Raw genomic sequence first — 22,195 nt, forward strand, 5'->3', positions numbered from 1 at the left:
TGCCAGCACCACTTATTGAAGAGATTGTCTTTACTTCATTATGTATCCTTGGCATTTTTGTTGTAGATTTTTTTATCATATAAGTAAACAAAGATTTCTTTCTGGACTCTCTAGTCGGTTCCATTGATCTATATATCTGTTTTTATGCCAGCATTATACTGTTTTGATTATTGTAGTTTGTAGTGTAGTTTTATGTCGGGGTGTGTAACACCTCCCATGTTGTTCTTTCTCAAAATTTCTTTGGCTATTTGAGGTCTTTTGTGGTTCTATATAAATTTTAGGATTAGTTCTAATTCTGAGAAGAATGCCATTGGTATTTTAATAGGGATTGCATTGAATCTCTAATTTCTTTAGGTAGTAAGGACATTTTAACAGTATTAATCCTTTAAATCTATGAGCAAGATATATCCATTTATTTTTATCTTCTTCAGTTTCTTTAATGTCTTACAGTTTTCAGAGTACAAGTCTTTTACCTCTTTGATTAAATTTATTCCTAGGTATTGTATGCTTTTGATGTAATTATAAATGGGATAGTTTTTAAAAACTTTCTTCTGATCATTTATTGCTGTCTAGAAATGCAGATTTTTGTATCCTGAAACTTTCTTGAATTCATTCATTCTGTCAGTTTTTTGGTGGAGTCTTAGGGTTTTCTATATATAGAACCATGTCATTTACAAATAATGAGAGTTTTACCTCTTTTTCCAATTTGTAGGCCTCCCTCCCTCCCTCCCTTTCTCTTTCCTTCATTCATTTCTTTTTTCATTCCTTTTTTTTTTCTTTTTGTCTAATTGCTGTGGCTAGGACTTTCAATACTATATTGAATAGAAGTGGTGATAGTGAGCAACCTTATCTTGTTCCTGGTCTTACAAGAAAAGCTTTCAGCTTTTCACTATTGAATATAATATTAGCTGTGGGTTTGCTGTATAGAGCCTTCATTGGTGTATGTTGAGATATGTTCCTTCTATTCCTTTGTTGAGTATTTTTTATCACTAAAGGATTTTGAGTTTTGTCAGATGCTTTTTCTCCATCTATTGAGATGACCATATGATTTTTATCTTTTATTTTGTTAATGTGATGTATCCTGTTGATTGATTTACAGATGTTGAATTATTCTTGCATTCTTGGGGTAAGTCCTACTGGTCATGGTGTATAATTCTTTTAATATATTGTTGAATTCAATTTGATAATATTTCATTGAGAATTTTGCTCATCAAGGAAAATTGGCCTGTAGTTTTCTTTGATACAAAAATTTTGTTAAGCCTGGCCAGGCTGTGGCGCAGTGGATAAGAGCATCGGACTGGGATGCGGAGGACCCAGGTTCGAGACCCTGAGGTCGCCAGCTTGCTCATCTGGTGTAAGCAAAGCTCACCAGCTTGGACCCAAGGTCGCTGGCTTGAGCAAGGAGTTACTCGGTCTGCTGTAGCCCCCACCTCATCAAGGCACATATGAGAAAGCAATCAATGAACAACTAAAGTGCCACACGAAAAACTGATGATTGATGCTTCTCATCTCTCTCGGTTCCTTTCTGTCTGTCCCTATCTACCCCTCTCTCTTTCTCTCTGTCTGTAAAAAAAAAAAAAAAAAAAAAAAAAAAAAATTCTATCTATATATTTTGAATTATTAGAGGATCTATCTAATTCTTTCTTCAGTTTTTACAATGAAACTTGTTACATTTATAGAATGAGCAAATTATTTTAATGTTTAATTATATGTTATTGCTAGATGAAGCAAACTGATCTAAAGTGAATGATTATTAGATGCTAGTGTTAGTGTCATAATTTTTGTAAGTACAATGTCATTTCTGAACTGTGTTTAAATTTTAAATTTGTATAACTTTATACACATTTTCTTTTTTGATATAACTTAGTGATTTTGTATAGTAGAGAGACATTTACCCAAAACTTTGAGTATTGTCAAACTTTTACACACCACCTACCAAATATCTTAAAGTGAATTTTATTTTATTTTATTTTTAATTTTATTTATTCATTTTTAGAGAGGAGAGAGAGAGGGAGAGAGTGAGACAGAGAGAGAGAGAGAGAGGAGAGAGAGAGAGACAGGGGGGAGGAGCAGGAAGCATCAACTCCCATATGTGCCTTGACCAGGCAAGCCCAGGGTTTTGAACCGGCAACCTCAGCGTTTCCAGATTGACACTTTATCCACTGCGCTACCACAGGTCAGGCCCTACCAAATATCTTTATCATTTACGTAGTGGAAGGAAAAAATTCCTGTTTTTCTCTACTACACTACTCATAGACACAAAATATGTGGGCTTTGTTTCTTTTCTGAAACACCGGGCACTTCTTCAGCACCCGACAGGTGTTCTACAATTTAACTAAATCCTGATACTATCTACCTGGAGTAGCATCTGATCCATCACATACAGGGCTCAGTCCTACAGGGCTGCCCCCCACATCAGCCAGCAATTGCAAGTCTAAGGTATCACCTCTTGTTTCTGATCAGTTGGCTATAATTAGAGGTTTGTATAACCTTTTTGGGGTTGATAATTTACTAGAACAGCTCGCCACTTTCAGAAATGTTCTCTAGTTAATATTACTGATTTATTAAAAAGCATATTTTATGGGCCTTGGCCTGTTGGCTCAGTGGTAGAGCATTGACCGATGTGTGGAAGACCCAGGTTCGATTTCTGGCCAGGGCACACATAAGGGCCCATCTGCTTCTCCACCCTTCCCTTTCTCCTTTCTCTCTATCTCTCTCTCTTCCCCTCCCACAGCCAAAGCTCCATGGGAGCAAAGTTGGCCTGGGCACTGAGGATGGCTCCATGGTCTCTGCCTCAGGTGCTAGAATGGCTCTGGCCACAGCATAGCAACACCCCAGATGGGCCGAGCATCACCCCCTGGTGGGCATGCTTGGTGGATCCCGTTTGGGCGCATGCGGGAGACTGCCTGCCTGCCTCCCGGCTTCTAACTTCGGGAGTGGGGGAGCATATTTTAAAGGATGTGAATGAACAGCCAGATGAAGAGATACATTCCATGAGATCCAGAAGGATCTGGAGCATAAGAGCTTCTGTCCCTGTAAAGTTAATGCTGTGCCACCCCCTAGCACATGGATGAATTCTTATTCCCCTTCCTGGAAGCTCTCCAGAATCCTTCAGCTAGGGTTTTAGTTAACATTGACTAAATCATTGGCCAGTAGTGATTAACTCAACCTCTCATTCTCTTTTCTCACTAGAGGCAGGGAGGAAGGGGAACCCCATCCCAAGGAGTTTTCTGTAAATCACTTTATTAACAACTCAGGTGTGGATGAAAGGGGCTTGTTATAAATAACAGAAATATCCTTGCTCCTTTCCCTTTATCACTCTTTTCACATAGAAAAATTGTAAGGGTTTTAGGAGCTCTGTGTAGGGAAGAAGATCAAATAGAAATTACTGGACTGAAATAGTTAAATCTAATGTAATTGTTTTTTGTAGTCTGTAAATAGTTCATTTTATGGTAAGAATTTAAAGATTTCGTGGGTTGTTCCTTATCCACTATGTTTAAATCATATATTAGTGAAAATTGAATTTGCCTACTATCACAAACAGCCAAACAGTTTTTGTAGCCCTGCTATTTGTAGTAATGTCTGTATAAACACTAGATGAGATTAAGTTAAAGAGTTATAGATATGGTTCTTTATCTTGTCAGGTAGAACATTATTTTGTAGATTAGTTAATAGTGTAATCACTGTCATCCAATATGTAATCCACATAATTATAGCAGATAGGAGATATTATTGGTTATAATTTATTACTTTTCTGTGGCATGACTAAATAGATTTATCAAAACGTCTTCCTGGGCTAATGGAAATATTCTTCATTGCCATGTAACTGACTTAGTTTAATTGCCAACTGTTCAATCCCTAGGTAAGCGGGAGCCTACAAGGCTTTGAGAATGCAGTGTTTGTTGGAAAAGGGAGTCTTCATATAGCACTAAAGTAGTATTTTCTAGTTGGCTTTTTAGATTTTTACCAAGTTATAATGATGCTGTTTCCCCTATTGGAACAATAAGAAAGAAAAATTCAAAGTGGAACAAAAGACATATAGCACAGAGTAGCTGGGTGGTGGGAGGAGGGACAAGTAGAATTTCCTGCTAATGAAAAAGTCATATTAATGAATATTTTATTAAAATATAACTAAAAAGTCCAAGGTGTATTTATATGTGTTACTATATCTTTCTATAAAACTAGAGCTTATTTTTCTTTTTTGAGTATGATGTATATCTTAAATTCAGATTTCTTAGGAGATAATTTCAAAAACCAAATATTATGTAGAACCTTAAAGGCTAATGGTAATAATTACTTCTAACTTGTGATTTTCATTTTGTGTTTCACCAAAAATAATTTTTTTGACATTTTAAGTACATAGTGGAGTCCAAAAACAATTTCCAATTGAGTATAGCTATCAAATATGGTAGACAGATAAAATTGCTGTGTAATACTTTTTTTTAGAAATTTTTATATAATGATTTGAGAGAGAGAGAGAGCAATATCAGTTTGTTCTACTTATTTATGCACTCATTGGTTGATTCTCGTATGTGCCCTGACCAGGGATCGAACCCACAACCTTGGTGTATTGGGATGACGCTCTAACCATCTGATATACACAGACATGGCACTGTGTACTAAGCTTTACGATGACTTAATTTGATTTGTTTTTCCAGAGTTTTGTTATAACTGGTGAATTCATTGAACTCTTATTTGTAATCTAAAAAGGAGGGGAAAAGGTATGATTTTAGTGTTATATTTGAGAATTGGCAAATGAATTGGAATTGCTCTGAAATTGGTAGAGGAAAATAAAAAAGTTTAGTACATATCCCTTTTTATATATCGGGTTTGGGGTTTTTAAAAATGATCTATTTAGGTGTTTGGCTTGATTTTTTATTGTTTTATTTTTCTGAGTTGAGTCAGTGGAAGTTGGGACATGGAGGGGAGTTGCCCATTAATTTCAATGCAAAGAGCTATGACAAGGTCCTGCTGCTGCATCTCATCACTCCAATTCCAGTGCAGTGGCAGATACTGGGTTCTTTATCAAATACCAGTTTTCTTTAAGAAGACTAGACAGCATTGGTATTTATAAGTAAATCTGGAAAATAATATGATTATAACTTATTTCTCCTGACAAAAGACATCAAAGTATAATGAGAAGAATTTTGGATTGCAGTCTCAGCTTGATTAGGGTCTTAAGTTTTTTATTTATAAAATAGGAAGCATTGTTTAGTGGTCAGTATGGTTTTAATAACTTGTAAAGAGGAGTGGTATATTATATGCAAAAGCACAAATTACAGGCCTGACCTGTGGATAAAGCATCATCCTGGAACACTGAGGTCGCTGGTTCGAAACCCTGCACTTTTCTGGTCAAGTCACATATGGGAGTTGATACTTCCTGCTCCTCCCCCCTTCTCTCTCTCTCTCTCTCTCTCTCTCTCTCTCTCTCATATTCTCCTCTCTAAAATGAATAAATAAAAAAAATTTTAAAGGCACAAATTACAGAGAACAGTAAAAATTATTTATGCTAATAAATACCTATAGTAATCCTTTTCATTCAACTCCTAATTTTTATAACAGCCCTGAAAGGATGCAGGTTGATTTTGACACCTCTATTTTATAGATGAGGAAATGGAAGTATTTAGAAGAGTTTTGTGGATTGTTCAAGGTCAACAGTAAATACTTTGACTCTGAAGTTCCCCCCTGACTTTCTAGAGCTTTCAGATTCTTGACAAAAATATACAAAGCTTTATTTCAAAGATGCCTACTCTTTTTGAGGCTGATCTTTAGAATGAGATTTTATAAAATCTTATAATTTGTCATTATGTATTCTTTGAAAAGTATTTAAATACATTATTTCACTTTTCTTAAGAATGTTTATGAAATTTCAGTATGTTAATTAACTTTTAGTTACAATACATTATTAATTATTTAGTAATATATAGATACAAAATAACATGCTCTAGAACTGTTGACTGACAAACCATTTTAATCTCAAAGTTTGGTGAGAACTACAGATGCTATAAAATTTTTTAAACTTGATTCTACTGCCACTAGGGGGTGCCTGGTAATTGAGTCTTATTTTGAATTTACAGTTTCTTTCTGAAAAAAGAAGGCAAGAACTGAAAAATTATGATATGAGTACCCTATAATTGAATTATATTTAGAATTATTTTACAGTAAATTATGTTTTTCAGAAAACAAAATTTCAAGCTTTCTGAAAATTTAAGAGCAAATTCTTAAGTCATACTTTTTATAACCGTTGAAAGCATTTAAAAATCTTTTTAATAAAACAGATTTCACTAATTAATTGAAAGGTAAAGCAGTACCTCTGTGGGACAACTTCAATTTATACTGTAAATCATAGTAAAATTAGAAGGGGAAAAATACTGTTTATGTGCATGTTTCATATTATTGTAGGAAAGATTCAATCTGTCGAAGATTTATTGATTACTTACTGGATAAAAACAAGCTCCTTCCTCAAGGGTCTTATAACCTATTCCTTACAAGCATTAGACTTTTAAAAAATTTATCTCTTTACAGAAATTTTCCTAGATACCACTCATTCTTGGTGTTTTATCTGCCATTCAGGTTGATTGTTCTGTCAGATCCTTTCTTCATCTGCCCTAAAGATTGGTGTTCTTGAAGGTTCTGTTTTTAGCAGTCCCTGTACTGTGTCTTCTCCCTGACATCTAGCCTCAATCCTTTATTTTCTAAATATGTAAAGATGACTCTCAAATCTTTGCTCTCATATGTATAGTGGTGCAAAATACTGCTGCAAAACAGATAGGATGATTATTTAAAAGACCATTGAATTTGGCATATAAGGGATTAATGACTTTGTTGAAAACATTTTCGGTACAAAGAGAGGATGAGATCAAGATTAAAGTAAATTTTAAGGGATAAATGAAAAGTGAGGACATCGAGTTACTCTCATTTTCAGAACACTTGACTGAAAGGAAGGAGTTGAGGGAGGAATTAGGGTCAAGATTATTAGAAGTATGAGGAGAGATAGTAAGTAGGGAAAACTTTAATGTAAAACCGAAAAGGGATGATGGCCAAAAAGGCTATGGGAATGTCTTAGCTCAAACTGCTGTAACAAGATACCATGAACTGGGTGGCTTAAAAAATAGGCATTTATTTCTCACAGTTCTTGAATCTGGAAAGTCCAAGATCAGGGTTCCAGCAAGGTTTGTTTTCTGGTGAGAGCTCCCTTCCTGACCTTCTTGCTGCATACTCACATGGCAGAGAGAGAGCTCTAGTCTCTCTTCTCATTATAAAGACACCATTCTGTTGTATTAGAGTCCCACCCTTATGCCCTCATTTCACCTTAATTTTCTCCTATTAACTGTTTCCAAATACAGCCATATTGGGCTTAGGACTTCAATGTAAGACTTCAGTTCATAGCAGTGAGGCAGGGTGGAATCCAGGATTAAGTGTTGAAGCCGGGTAGCAGATTTAGAAATAGGAAAGGTAGAGGAATAGAAGCTTGGAATAAATAGAGAACATTTCTGAGTTCTAGATTTCAAGTTGTTCCAGTCATAGTTGATGACAGAGTGCAAATTATAGATAACACTGAATAGAAGATAAGTGATTGTTGTAAGAATAAGGATGTTAAGGAATTGATCAAGTTACAAGTATATCATAAGTGAAAGAGACCCTTAAGAAACAAACATTTGTTGTAATGAATATGAGAAGTTTCCTCACTAACTGAGGAATGTGATTTTTGGTTCATGCATCTGTAGTCTCTTCATTGGCTGTTTTGTTTACTTTCAAATTCATCATAAAATATTTTTCAGATAAATTAAGAGTCCATTTATCATGTTATTCACACAGGATGCCAGTTATTCACTCATTTACCACTCATTTATTTACCAGATACAGATTGAGTACCATCCTACAATGTATTAAGTTCTTGTCTGAGGTGTTGGGGATACAAGGAGAAACAAGTTGACAAGCTGCCTGCTTTCATGACGTTTACAATATAATATGTGTAGAGGTGGGTGTAGGATGGGCAAACAAACAGCAAACTATAAACAAGAAAAAAAATCAGATAAGTGATTTGTAGAAAACTAAAATAGAGTGGCATGAGAAGAAGTAATTGGGTGACTACTCTAGGTTGTAAATTCTGGAAAGGCCTTTCTGAAGTTGTACTGTTTAAGCTGAGACATGAATGAGGAACATTTCAAATTAATAAAGAATATTCTAGGCAAAGGAAATAGCTAGTGCCAAACCCCTCAGGCCAGATAGAAAGGTACTAGCAGGAGGTTTAATTTTTTAGAATTTGGCATTACTGATGATCATCTTGCTAGGAAAGTACTGAGTGAGTGGCTGTCCTTTTTCTGATAATAAAAGACAGTCTTTTCAACTTTGTTTCAGTTACATTGTACTAAGTGATGAGAATGTCTAGCTCTACTTTAATTAGATAGATTTAAAAAATTTTTATGGCAAGGTGTTAGAAAATAAGCTATGCCTTGTGTGTAGATTTACAAATAGTAATTGAATCTTACTCTTGAACTTTGACCTTTTTATAATGGGAGGATGGTTCCAGGTAATATTTTAATGACTGCTGGCTTATAGTAGAGGCTCAATAAAGCCTTTAAATGGATGGGTAAGTAATGCCACTCCTTCAGGAAGAGAGTTACAGCTTCCAGAGGGGGCTTCTTTAGCTTTTTTTTTGTTTTGTTTTAATTTATTTTCAAACTAGAAAAAAATAGTAGGTTGTTTTTTTTTCCCCCTGAAGCTGGAAAGGGGGAGAGACAGTCAGACAGACTCCCGCATGTGCCCGACCGGGTTCCACCCGGCACGCCCACCAGTGGTGACGCTCTGCCCACCAGGGGGCGATGCTCTGCCCCTCCGGGGCGTCGCTCTGCTGTGACCAGAGCCACTCTAGCACCTGGGGCAGAGTCCAAGGAACCATCCCCAGCACCCGGGTCATCTTTGCTCCAATGGAGCCTTGGCTGCGGGAGGGGAAGAGAGAGAGAGGAAGGGGGGGTGGAGAAGCAAATGGGTGCTTCTCCTATGTGCCCTGGTCGGAAATCGAACCCGGGTCCCCCGCACGCCAGGCCGACGCTCTATTGCTGAGCCAACCGACCAGGGCCAAAAGCAGTAGGTTTTAACTTTTAAATATATAATTTGTTGCTGACCAGGCTGATAAGAGTGTCAGACTGGGATGCGGAGGACCCAGGTTTGAGACCCCGAGGTCGCCAGTTTAAGTGCGGGCTCATCTGGTTTGAGCAAAGCTCACCAGCTTGGACCCAAGGTCGCTGGCTTGAGCAAGGGGTTACTCGGTCTGCTGTAGCTTCACGGTCAAAGTACATATGAGAAAGCAATCAATGAACAACTAAGGTGTCACAATGAAAAACTAATGATTGATGCTTCTCATCTCTCTCCATTCCTGTCTGTCTGTCCCTATCCTTCCTTCCTTCCTTCCTTCCTTCCTTCCTTCCTTCCTTCCTTCCTTCCTTCCTTCCTTCCTTCCTTCCTTCCTTCCTTCCTTCCTTCGTATTTTTCTGAAGCTGGAAACGGGGAGAGACAGTCAGACAGACTCCCTCATGCGCCCCACCGGGATCCACCCGGCACGCCCACCAGGGGCGACGCTCTGCCCACCAGGGGGCGATGCTCTGCCCCTCCGGGGCGTCGCTCTGTTGCGACCAGAGCCACTCTAGCGCCTGGGGCAGAGGCCAAGGAGCCATCCCCAGCACCCGGGCCATCTTTGCTCCAATGGAGCCTCACTGCGGTAGGGGAAGAGAGAGACAGAGAGAAAGGAGAGGGCGAGGGGTGGAGAAGCAGATGGGCGCTTCTCCTGTGTGCCCTGGCTGGGAATCGAACCCGGGACTTCTGCACGCCAGGCCGACGCTCTACCACTGAGCCAACCGGCCAGGGCTTCTATCCCTCTTTCTGACTCTCTGTCTCTGTTAAAAAAAAAAAAAAAAAAAAGTGTGTGTGTGTGTGTGTGTGTGTGTGTGTGTGTGTAATTTGTTGAAATGTCATTTGAAATCTTTGTTCTAGGAGTGTATCTTCTTTGTGGTGGCTTTTAATTGTTTAATATTTGTGAAATTTTAGCAGTGTGGCAGAAAGACCCTGAATAACCTATAAATGAAAGTTTTCTAAAAACTTTATACATGCAAGTAAATGTTCTAAATGGATAAATTAATTCTTTTCTAAACCTCTTTGCAAATCAACTTTTTTTTGTTTTCAGAAAGAATAGTCATCTGTGAAAATGTTTTAGCAGTGTTGTAATCAGTACAATGTTTGATAACAGTTACTTTAACTCAAGAAAAAATTCATTTATAAATTTATATTTTATTAATTTGTCTATGATAAATTTCTCAAGAATGAATTGATATAGTAAATGTTTCAGGTGCATTTTTGCATACTGTTCAACTTAAATTTATTTCTAGTGAGTGTTACTAGATTTTCTAAAAGTGAAATTTAGGAAGTATTGAGTTGGTACATGTGTCAGTAAGTTTTAGTAAGCTACTGAAAAGTGGCTTTTTAAAAAATTGTGTCTTTAAGTGAGAGTAGGAGAGATAGACTTCTGCATGCTCCCTGACTGGGGTCCACCTGGCAAGCCTCGTCTTGGGCCGATGCTCTGCCTATCTTGGACCATGCTCGCAACCAAGCTATTTTTAGTGCCTGAGGTATAGGCTCTATGGAGCCATCCTTATGTGCTCGAATCAATCAAGCCATGGCTGCAGGAGGAGAAAAGAGAGAGAGAGGGAGAAGAGGGAAGGGGAGGGGTAGAGAAGCAGATGGTCACTTCCCCTGTGTGCCCTGACTGGGAATTGAAACTGAGACGAAACTTCCATCCACTGGGTCGATGCTCTACTGCTGAGCCAACTGGCCAGGGCCAGAAAAGTGACTTGTTTTAAGAAGAGGACATTTCCCTAAAATTATTCATTCTGTATGAAACAAGAAACTTGCCCCCAGTTAAAGCACTGATGGAGAAGATTGCAACACATCTAATTGTATTGTTGTACCAAACCCATTTATATAGATTTTACTGTCTACTGATATGTCAGTGATCATTGACATTAGCTTATCAACATCACACTTTGAAAAAGAACTGCAGGTATTCTCTATAGCTGATTTAATGGACACTCAGAAACATTGTCAGCAATTCATGAAACAAAAATCATTATATTTATAAGTGTAAATTTGGGGCTTTCTTCAAATTTTGGATGGATAGAATTATGTTTTGACAGTTTAGCTATAAATTACATGATGAATTACAATATATCAATATCACCAGTAATTACCACATTTTGATTAATCTTATATAGTACTTTGGTTAATACATTTTGCCGAATCCAATACATCTCTATTTTGACACAGTAATTATAGACATAAGGACACCTGAACTTTGAAATCATCCTGAAAAATGTTATTAAGAATTATATGAAACCAAATGTTTATCTAGACATATTTAATTGCCAGCAAAGAAAGCAATTAAAAGTTGCTGCAGAGTAAAAGGCTAACCTTTGTTAAACGTGGTTTTAAGATTGTTACAGAACTTATGGTGATGATAACATGGTGTCCTGGAGGATGTTAACAACTGTAACAGAGTGTTAATTAAGAATGATGTAATCTGCGGCTCAAAATTATTAATATCATGTTAGTTTAGTTGGACAGGAGCAAAACCTAGTTTCAGTTATGATGAAGGCTCAGGTTGTATTTATAGTGGAAAGATTAACATTTTCTTTTTATGCTTTTCCTGAGACAGTTTTAAAATCCTGAATGAAATACAGTCAAATGTAAACATCAAGTCCCTAGCTCATTTACATATGTGCCAGATTTTCAAACTGATTGCTATTTGAACCTAATCTGTCAATGCTGGCTGCATTAGCTACAACAAACATTACATTTACATATTGATTTCTTATTTTGTTTTAGTGTAAATAACCCATAATTATAGTAAATTTGGTCTTTTGTTGACAAGAGCTCATATGACAGTAAGTTTAGAATGGAGATTTAAATTGCCCTGTGCCATGCTTTTTAATTTCAGATCTTGATATGTCTGAAAGGGTAAAAAGATCATTGTCGATCATAATGTATTTCCAACTAAACAAAAGGGAACATTTTGTAAAGCCTTTTGAAATGATAGAAATTATAAAATATTATAGAAGTGAAAAATGCAATGGCACATTCCAAGTTTATTTACATTTTTATAATAAAAAATCACAATAATTTGAGAGAAATTACTGTTTTGCTTCAATATCAGGTCATATTTAAAAAATGAAATCTCTTGGGTATTAGCTTTCTAAGCCTATTGTTTTACATTATTCTTTTGTTTCTTTTCTTTTAAAAAAATATCCAGTGCAAGAAAATAAATAGAATACTCACACAGCAGGGATGAAATAGGAGATTTTCAGTTTCTATATAGGTGTTAGTACTTTACTCAGCTACATATACAGCATTAATTTGAGAAGTTTAATTTCCCTGACAATCCATATTGTACCAGTGAACATATATGGTCTTATACTAAGTAGCAATGGCAACAAATTCATAGTTTTTGTTTTCATTAATTAAAACTGTATGGTATTTTTGAAGTTAAAATATGTGCCTATTTTATTTTTTGATTTTTAGAGAGAGAGAAAGAAAGGGAGAGAGAAAGGAGGGAGAAGCAGGAATCATCAACTTGTAGTTGTTTCCTATATGTGCCTCACTTGTCTAAGCCCAGGGATTCAAACCAGTGACCTCAGAGCATTCCAGGTTGACACTCTACCCACAGCACCACCACAGGTCATGCAATATTGGGCCTATTTAATTGCAAAAATGGTGGCCACCAGATTGTTTTTTATGATTTACAATTTTTAATGGAGATATTTACATACAATAAATGCACAATTCTCAACCATCCCCCATTTATATGAGTTTTAACAAAAGCATATTGTTTTCTCCTGTGGATTTTAATGAGTATTTTAATTTGTATATATATATACAGGTGTTTACAGACAGACAGCCATTTAGAAGCCTGTGCTGAACTGATGCCAACTGTTTACTTGAGTGTTGTGGATACAGAAGTCCTGAAAGCCCTGTATTAGTCAACTCAGCCTGCTATAACAAAATGCCATAGACTAGATGACTTAAACAACAGACATTTAGCCCTCAACTCTGGAGGCTGGGAAGTACAAGATTAAGATTTGCTCCCCCATGACAGAGCCCTTTTCCTTATTTGCAAATGGTTACCTTCTCACTGTTTTCTTATTTGACAGAGAAGAGAGACAGAAAAAGTAAGTTCTAGTTTTTTTTCTCTTAGAAGAACACTAATCTCATCATGGGCCCCACTTCATGTCTGTTGAAACTTTAGCACCTTCCAAAGGCCCTATCTCTAAATACTATCACATTGGGGGTTAGGCTTTCAGTATGAATTTGAAGTGGAATACAAATATTCAGGCCATAACATCCCTGAAGCCCAAGACTGAATTTGTTGTTTTCCTAGACTAATTGTTTATTTATTTATTTATTTATTTATTTATTTATTTTTTACAGGGACAGAGAGAGAGTCAGAGAGGGATAGATGGGGACAAACAGGAATGGAGAGAGATGAGAAGCATCAATCATCAGTTTTTCATTGTGACACCTTAGTTGTTCATTGATTGCTTTCTCATATGTGCCTTGACTGTGGGCCTTCAGCGGACTGAGTAACTCCTTGCTGGAGCCAGCGACCTTGGGTCCAAGCTGGTGAGCTTTTTGCTCAAGCCAAATGAGCCCGCACTCAAGCTGGCAACCTAGGGGTCTCGAACCTGGGTCCTTCCGCATCCCAGTCCGACACTCTATCCACTGCGCCACTGCCTGGTCAGGCTAATTGTTTCATCTTGATGGAGTTGTAGTTTATAACTGTGAGTGCTTCCCCTAGAACTGTTACTGTTTTACTTGGAAGGCTGTTGTTTAGCCTGGTCAAATCTTCTGCCCACTGCAGACTTTAAAAGGATTCATTACTCAAAAAATTGCTGGAGAGGAAATCCTTATATTACTATTAACTATTCTTGGTGCAAGGCACCCTGCCTACTACTGTTCTAACCTATGAAATGGGCTTGCTTCTCTCTGGTAGTAGGGGAACCATTCCACTTCTTAATTGGGAATAATGCCAGGTATATAGCTACATGATGATCAGGTGATTGTTTCGCTACTGTAATGCAGTTTTATGTTAATCTTGGAAAATCACTGCGTTCTAAGTGTTAAAATAGCCATGTGCTTTGGTCACTGAAGTGCTCTTTCAGTGTGAAATAAACACAGTCAAAGCAGTAAAGACTGGTAACTTTTATTTATTTTTAATTTTTCTGAAGTGAGAAGTAGGGAGGTAGAGAGACAGACTCCTGCATGTGTCTGACAGGGATCCATCTGGCAAGCTCACTAGGGGGCAATGCTCTGCCCATCTGGAGCATTGCTGTGTTGCAACCTGAGCCATTCTAGCACCTGAGGCAGAGGCCATGGAGCCATCCTCAGCACCCAGGCCAACTTTGCTCCAATGGAGCCTTGGCTGCAGGAGGGGAAGAGAAAGATAGAAAGGAGAGGGGAGGGTGGGAAGCAGATGGGTGCTTCTCTTGTGTGCCCTGTCTGGGAATCGAAACCAGGACTTCCACAGCCCTGGTCGACACACTACCACTGAGCCATCCGGCCAGGGCCAACATTTATTTTTTTAATGTTGCTTTTATCAATACTGGGCTATGAAAGTCAAAACTGTATGGCTTTTTATGTTTGAATGTATAAAAATGTAGCTTCATTTATTTATTGTGTTAAAGTTTGCTATACTGCCTGACCAGGCAGTGGAGCAGTGGATAGAGTGTCAGATGTGAAGGACCCAGGTTCAAGACTCCAAGGTTGCCAGCTTGAGCGTGGGTTCATCTGGTTTGAGCAAAAAGTTCACCAGCTTGGACCCAAGGTCGCTGGCTTGAGCAAGGGGTTACTCAGTCTGCTGTAGCTCCACGGTCAAGGCACATATGAGAAAGCAATCAATGAACTAAGGTGTCACAAGGAAAAACTGATGATTGATGCTTGTCATCTCTCTCTGTTCCTATCTGTCTGTCCCTGTCTGTCCCTCTCTCTGACTCTGTCTCTGTAAAAACAAAACAAAACAAAAAACCAAAAATTTGCTATACTTTTTATTATGTAAAAGAAGTGGAAGGTAATATAAAATGTTTTAAATTAAGCTAGTAAATTAAAATGAATTTTGTACACATTAGAAGGTAGATATTTTACAGACTACTTTTCTGTTTCTGATAAATGTTACAAGTAAATTGGAATGGGATCTGCTCAGACAGAGGTGGACATTCTGCTAATGAAAGAGTACTGGATGCCCTGGCCGGTTGGCTCAGTGGTAGAGCGTCGGCCTGGCGTGCAGGAGTCCCAGGTTTGATTCCCAGCCAGGGCACGCAGGAGAAGCGCCCATCTGCTTATCCACCCCTCCCCCTCTCCTTCCTCTCTGTCTCTCTCTTCCCCTCCCGCAGCCAAGGCTCCATTGGAGCAAAGATGGCCCAGGCACTGAGGATGGCTCTGTGGCCTCTGCCTCAGGCGCTAGAGTGGCTCTGGTCGCAACAGAGCAACGCCCCAGATGGGCAGAGCATCGCCCCCTGGTGGGCATGCCGGGTGGATCCCGGTCGGGTGCATGTAGGAGTCTGTCTAACTGCCTCCCCGTTTCTGGCTTCAGAAAAATACAAAAAAAAGAAAAGAAAGAAAGAAAGAGTACTGGAAGCCCAAGACTTGTAGATAGAAAGGACGCAGAGAAGGGGTGGTCTACTGAAACTATTTCTAGAATTGTGTTAGTGGCTTAGATACTAATGCTTAGTTATGATACTGAAAATTTTAGTGACTATCCATTCATCCATCCATTTGTATATCTATTCATCCATCCATTTATCTTCACATCCTACCTAGCCCCCACACCCTGCTGCCATTTTTAAATTAAGAAACTGACTAGGAGAATTTTGAGATAGTGTATATGAAAATTTCTAGCACTTTTCCTACTAATTGTTTAAAAATGTTCACATTCCTTGTATTATATTGTATTGTATGATATTTTTTGCAAATAGCTGCTAGCTCAAAGCTTTGGGACAATGTATAGGGTTCTCATTACATTTTAAACATTAATTTCAGTCTGATTTGAGGGTAGAACAGTGGTTAAATTGGAATGGCAGGGTCTGAATGTTAAGTTGGTAAATGTAAATATTCAAATGCATAATTTTATAATGGAGAATGAAAAATTAAAAACCAGTGAAAACAGATGTTCTGTCAAGACATTTATTGCACTGACTTAAGATTCAGACTGCTTTTAAAAAGTTTCTACATTTGCTTACATGTTTCCATCTCTCATGTAATTGAAGAGAAAACATGCCATTACAAAAGAAAACCTGTTTCATGTTGTTTTTCTTCTACCTATGTTGGTTGACAGTCATCCTCATAGCTACTGTAAGGGTCAAAAGTTGAAGTGGCGTGAATGACTGCAATCTGAACGTGAAAGAGAGCATGCTTGAAGGTGAGCTAACCATAGCTAACTATCCTAACCAACCATTAGAAGACACTGTTAGGAGAAAATTGCTCCTAGATGTAGGAACTAAGGACTCTTTCTGCTAAACAGCAACTATAATCAATTTGCCTAGATATTATTTTAGCAATACAGTTCTTGCAAATTATGCAAATCACCATGGTAAATATCTTAAATAGCCTTTCCTTTCCCATCCCTCTACCCTTAAGAAAAAGGAAAAAAACCTCATGAGGCAAAACTTAACTCAGTTTGCGAGCCAGAGTCTGTGGATTTCTTATTTCCATAGCATCTTAGGAAACGTGATGTTAGAGTTCTTAGCAAACTACTGTTTATCTGCCTATCTCTCAATAAATTCAATGAAGTCATAAGTATGATTTTACTAGGTTCCCTTCTCCTGTACCTAGAGGACAGATTATGAGTTAGACCTGGGTCACTACTATTTATTTGTATATTACATTAAGCAAGTAACTTAACATCAGTTTCCTCATCTGTAAAATGAAAATAACTTCTTAAATTGACAGGAAACTCTTTGCCTGGTACATAGTAGCACTCATTGAAAGCTAGCCATTATTAATGGTTAAGTGAGTAAATCAGGCTTAAGTTTGAGGTTGCAGATAATACCCTTAGCTTACTCCTCCAAACAAACTACTCTCCCAGGGAACCTGTATGTGCTATGTCAACCTCAGACAAGACCTGTACAAAGAACACTGAGTCTGAATCACATGAGGTATCATACAGTATGTTCAGTGCATCAGAAAAGGTTTTACACTCCGTGAACTCCTGCAGAGGAGTGGAACTAAAACATGAACAATAACTGCCGCAGAAGCACATGGGTTGCTTATTCATGTTTCACTGTCATTGCAGGATTTTAAAGTATGGAAATCCATCAAAAGTATTCCTTTTTCAGTAAGTTATAACAGGTCACCTTAAAATTATATGCAATAAAAATTCCCACTTGGCTTTCTAAAATTTAATATTCAAAGTTCAATGAAGTAAGGGCTATTATCCTCTTTCTGAAGAGGAAACTGAGAATTTATAGAGTAATTAAGTGCCTAAAATGGGGTCTTGTATGTAGTAGACACTCAATACATTCTATTGAAAGACTGTATGATTGAAATTTCAGTGTCTTATAGCTAGCACATAGTAGAGCCAGAGAGTCAAATCTGGCCCTGAGATTCCTGAGCAGTTTAAAGCCATAAATATTTTATCTTGCTAATTTACCCCTCCCCCAGGGCTATTGAGGAATTGTAGAAATAGACTAGATTAGTGTTCTTCTGCAGTAGTTTGGCAGTCAGTACTGGTCCTGGCAAACCTTTCTGCAAAGTTATTACACAAGTCTGCCATTCAAGATCAAGAAACACATCTCAGTAATTTCACAAAGGCGAGCACTAAAAGTATTAAACACATGTGTAGATTCATAGGTGAAGATAAAGGGAGATCTATATAATAGTCAAGACTTCTGGAATTCTGAGCTCCTTATTAGCCTAGCATTTGAAGCCCCTATATGTAGGTCCTTAATGTTTTTCAAGTTTTCTCTTTCACAAACCCTTTTCACACCCCTTTAAACTTCTTCATTGCTTTCTACACTTTTCTCTGTATTATCCAGTTTCTGTCTCTGCTCAAACTAGTCTGTATAAAATTGTCCTCCACATCCACTTTTCAAATTACTATTTATTCTTTTTCAAGTAGTTCAAAGCACTCTCCCACATCTGTACGATCCTCATGTCTGTTTTAATCTCTGAATAGTCTTTCTTGAGGTCAGTGGTTACCTTTTATTCCTGTATTATCACAAATAATAGAAATAAAATAATTATGGAAAGAATGATTGGTGAACTCCTAACAGTTGTTCATCTTTTTATGCAGCCTAGCCATTTGGGAGATAGGATGCTGATGTGTAAAGAACATAGAATCAAATATAGTTTAGACACTGGGTTCCACTTTTTTTTTTGACAAAGACAGAGAGTCTATCTCAGAGAGAGGATAGATAGGGACAGACAGACAGGAACAGAGATGAGAAGCATCAATCATTAGTTTTTCATTGCAACACCTTAGTTGTTCATTGATTGCTTTCTCATATGTGCCTTGACCGTGGGGCTACAGCAGACTGAGTAACCCCTTGCTCGAGCCAGTGACCTTGGGTCCAAGCTGGTGAGACTTGCTCAAACCAGATGAGCCCGCGCTCAAGCTGGTGACCTCCAGGTCTCGAACCTGGGTCCTCCACATCCCAGTCTGATGCTCTATCCACTGCGCCACCACCTGGTCAAGTGGGTTCCACTTTTTTTATAACTGCATAACCTTGGACAATTCCTTAACCTTGGTGAACCACAGTTTTGTGAATAAAATGGCAATTCACAGATAGGCTGAAAAACTGAGAATTAGTAATTTTTTTATATGCAGTTCAGAATATGCAGAGACATTTCTTAATGTTTATGTAATTGAATCACCTTTTAGTATGAGAGTTGCCAAAGGGAAATACTGATGAATAATAAGATATTTACCCTCTAAAGGCTTATAGTCTTGAGTTTAGTACTTTCACATGTGAAACAAAAAGCAAACTGTACAAAGCACACTATAAGCAAGCATTAAATACAGTATGTGATATAGGAATTTAGAGAAAAGGAGTTCTATAATAAATAAAAATGGTAGACCTTTAGGTGATCTGAAAGCTATGCAGTATTTGGGACTGGTGGGGGATGGGAAGGAGGACAAGCAAAACATGAATAGCAATTGAATTGAGTATGATGTGATGTTTTTGACATGAGCGAAGTTAGCCAAACTCTATAGCCATGTTTTTCAACAATCGTTGGGTCTATAATCTTCATTCAACATGGGTGGTTAACCCTTTTAGGGACTACACAAAATTTCTGGCGGACCGACAGCAGTCCATGAACCAGCAGTTGAAAAACACTGCATTAGAGCAAAAGCCACATTTTAGAAAATAGTTGTGAAATCAATCTACCTGTGAAAGGTCTTGAAACTACAAGTAGGCTCTTGGTTACTTGCCACTTTCACCCCAAATGCATTTAACAGGCATATGTTAAACATTGATTCAACCACTGTTTTAGCCTCACTACCCTACTCTCACACACTTTAATTGTGGTCACACCGAGCTTTTCATGATTTCCTGAGCATGGTCATTTTTTCTGGCCTTACTGTACTTACTGTATGAGCACCTCTTGGCATAATCGCTCCTAATTGAAACAGTTACTTTTTTGCTCCTTTATACTAGATTTTCTTGATTTTTCTTTTATCTCACTGACCATTTGCCAATCAAGCAAACTCCTCCTCTTCTGCTTGTCCTCAAATTATTGGAATGCTCAGGACTCCATTTTGGACTTTCTCCTTTTCTCTAAGTAATCTGGTTTCCCAGGTGATTTCTTTGGCCACAAAACCCAAATGCTATGTATATGCTGTCAACTCTCCTGCTCTGAGTTCTTTTGCTTGACCTTCAACTCCTATGTAACTAACTATACATGATATCTCTTTCTGGATGTCTTATAGGCATTTGAAAACTTTTTTTTGAGAGAGAGAGATGCAGAGAGAGAAGGACAGACAGAGAGATGAGAAGCATCAACTTGTAATTGCATCACTTTAGTTGTTCATTGATTGCTTTCTCATATGTGCCTTGACCAGTGACCCCCTGAGCCAGTACTAAAGCCAGTGACCTTGAGCTTCAAGTCAGCGACTTTTGGGCTCATGTCTATGATATCCCACGCTCAAGCTGGCAACCCTGCACTCAAGCTAGTGAACCTGCATTCAAGCTAGATGAGACTGGGCTCAAGTCAGTGACCTCAGGGTTTTTTTTTGTGTGCGTGTTTTTGGTTTTTGGGTTTTTTTTTGTATTTTTCTGAAGTTGGAAACGGGGAGGCAGTCAGACAGACTCCCGCATAAGCCCGACCGGGATTCACCCGGCACGCCCACCAGGGGGCGATGCTCTGCCCATCTGGGCCGTTGCTGTGTTGCAACCAGAGCCATTCTAGCGCCTGAGGCAGAGGCCACAGAGCCATCCTCAGTGCCCAGGCCAACTTTGCTCCAATGGAGCCTTGGCTGCGGGAGGGGAAGAGAGAGACAGAGGAGAAGGAGAGGGGGAGGGGTGGAGAAGCAGATGGGTGCTTCTCCTGTGTGCCCTGGCCGGGAATTGAATCCAGGACTCCTGCATGCCAGGCCGACGCTCTACCACTGAGCCAACCAGCCAGGGCTGACCTCAGGGTTTTGAACCTAGGTCCTCAGCATCCTGGGCCGACACTATCCACTGTGTCACGACCTGGTTAGGCACATCTTAAAACTTAATGTTTTTAAAACTTCTCATCTCAGTTTTCCTACCCAGCCTCGTTTTTTGTTGTTGTTGTTGTAGTTGTTAAATGCAGTTCCATCCTTTCATTTACTCAGTCCAGAAGCCTTGGGGTTATGTTTTTGTCTTGTACTCCATCAGTAAGTTTTCTGGCTTCTACATCTAAAATACATGTTAATCTGACAACTCTTCGCCATCTCCTGTTTTATTTTCTTCATAGCACTTAGTATTCTCTAAAATTACTTATTTAGTTAGTTAATTATTATTTATGACCTTTACTAGAATGTAGATTTCATAAAAGCAGGGACTGTGTTTTTTCTTGTTCACCTCTGGTATCTCTAACAACTAGAACAGTGTCATAAACATTGGTAGATGCTCAATAAATATGTTAACAGAATGAATGAATATGCTGTGTTCTACTTATCCTTCATATTTTAACTTATCTTTCTTCTCTGAAGCTTTTTTTTAATCTCTTTCTTCTCTCACTGAGACAGAGTTTGATACTTCTCAGTTTTTGTTGTATTTCCTCCCCAGTTTCTCAGTTCTATCTATTACTTATATTATGGCTGTTTATGTATTTGTCTACCTTTATAAGATTGTGAAATATAACCTGGAGATGTTCTCTCTGAACATATGTACCCTGATTTATCAATGTCACCCCATTAAAATTAATTTAAAAAACCCAAAAAACAAACAAAAAAAAGATTGTGAAATATTTTATGGTTAGGAAGTATATTATTTGGGTTGGTTGTCTTAGCACTGGAATAATGTGAAGCATTGATTTAATGTTGATAAATAAATGAATCAAAATTTTAATTCCCATGGTAGTTTTCCAGAGGCAAGATTGCTGTTTCCTTCTGGATTTTTACAATTCATTATTCAATCAATACTTATCTTCAATGTGCAAGGTACTATGCTTATGTACTAAGGAGACAGTGACAAAGGTCCTTGCCTAAAGAAACTATTTTTAGCAGGGTTATCATTTCCTTTGATTTTGATTAACAGTATTTCATGCAGTATATTGGTGTTGCCTGGGTAATTTTAATCAGTAATCCACCTGTGAACTCTTTAGGAGACAATAAGACAAACAGATTAACTGCCTAATTTTTAATCTTATGTATGTTTATCACATAGTTACATATTGGCAGAGGAGTGATCAAGGAAGGACAGAATGATATAATACACCCAAAATGTTTCCTGATTCCATAAGCATGGCATAATTATAGAGGCTGGTGGTACTGATTATTCATAAATAATAGTAATAGATTTTTATCGTCAGTACTGATAGTGCTTCTTAGTATTTTCATAAACAAATAGAACCATGACTTACGCTTTTTAAAATATATGACTAACTGCATTAACTCATGGTTCTGACACATTTCTACTATTTTAGAACTTTTTTTTGGCATAGAGTTTAATGTTGTTCTGAATTCTTC

The 22,195-nt window shown here is 37.9% G+C and overlaps 1 protein-coding gene across 1 annotated transcript in view; it reads left to right on the forward strand.

Moving 5' to 3' along the window:
* Window positions 1-22,195, forward strand: part of FAF1 (Fas associated factor 1) — a 496,086-nt gene that overhangs the window by 198,841 nt on the left and 275,050 nt on the right. The gene's annotated exons all lie outside the window — the stretch shown is intronic.

The sequence above is a fragment of the Saccopteryx bilineata genome, chromosome 3, assembly GCF_036850765.1.
Source record: "Saccopteryx bilineata isolate mSacBil1 chromosome 3, mSacBil1_pri_phased_curated, whole genome shotgun sequence".
NCBI classification, from domain to species: Eukaryota; Metazoa; Chordata; class Mammalia; order Chiroptera; family Emballonuridae; genus Saccopteryx; species Saccopteryx bilineata.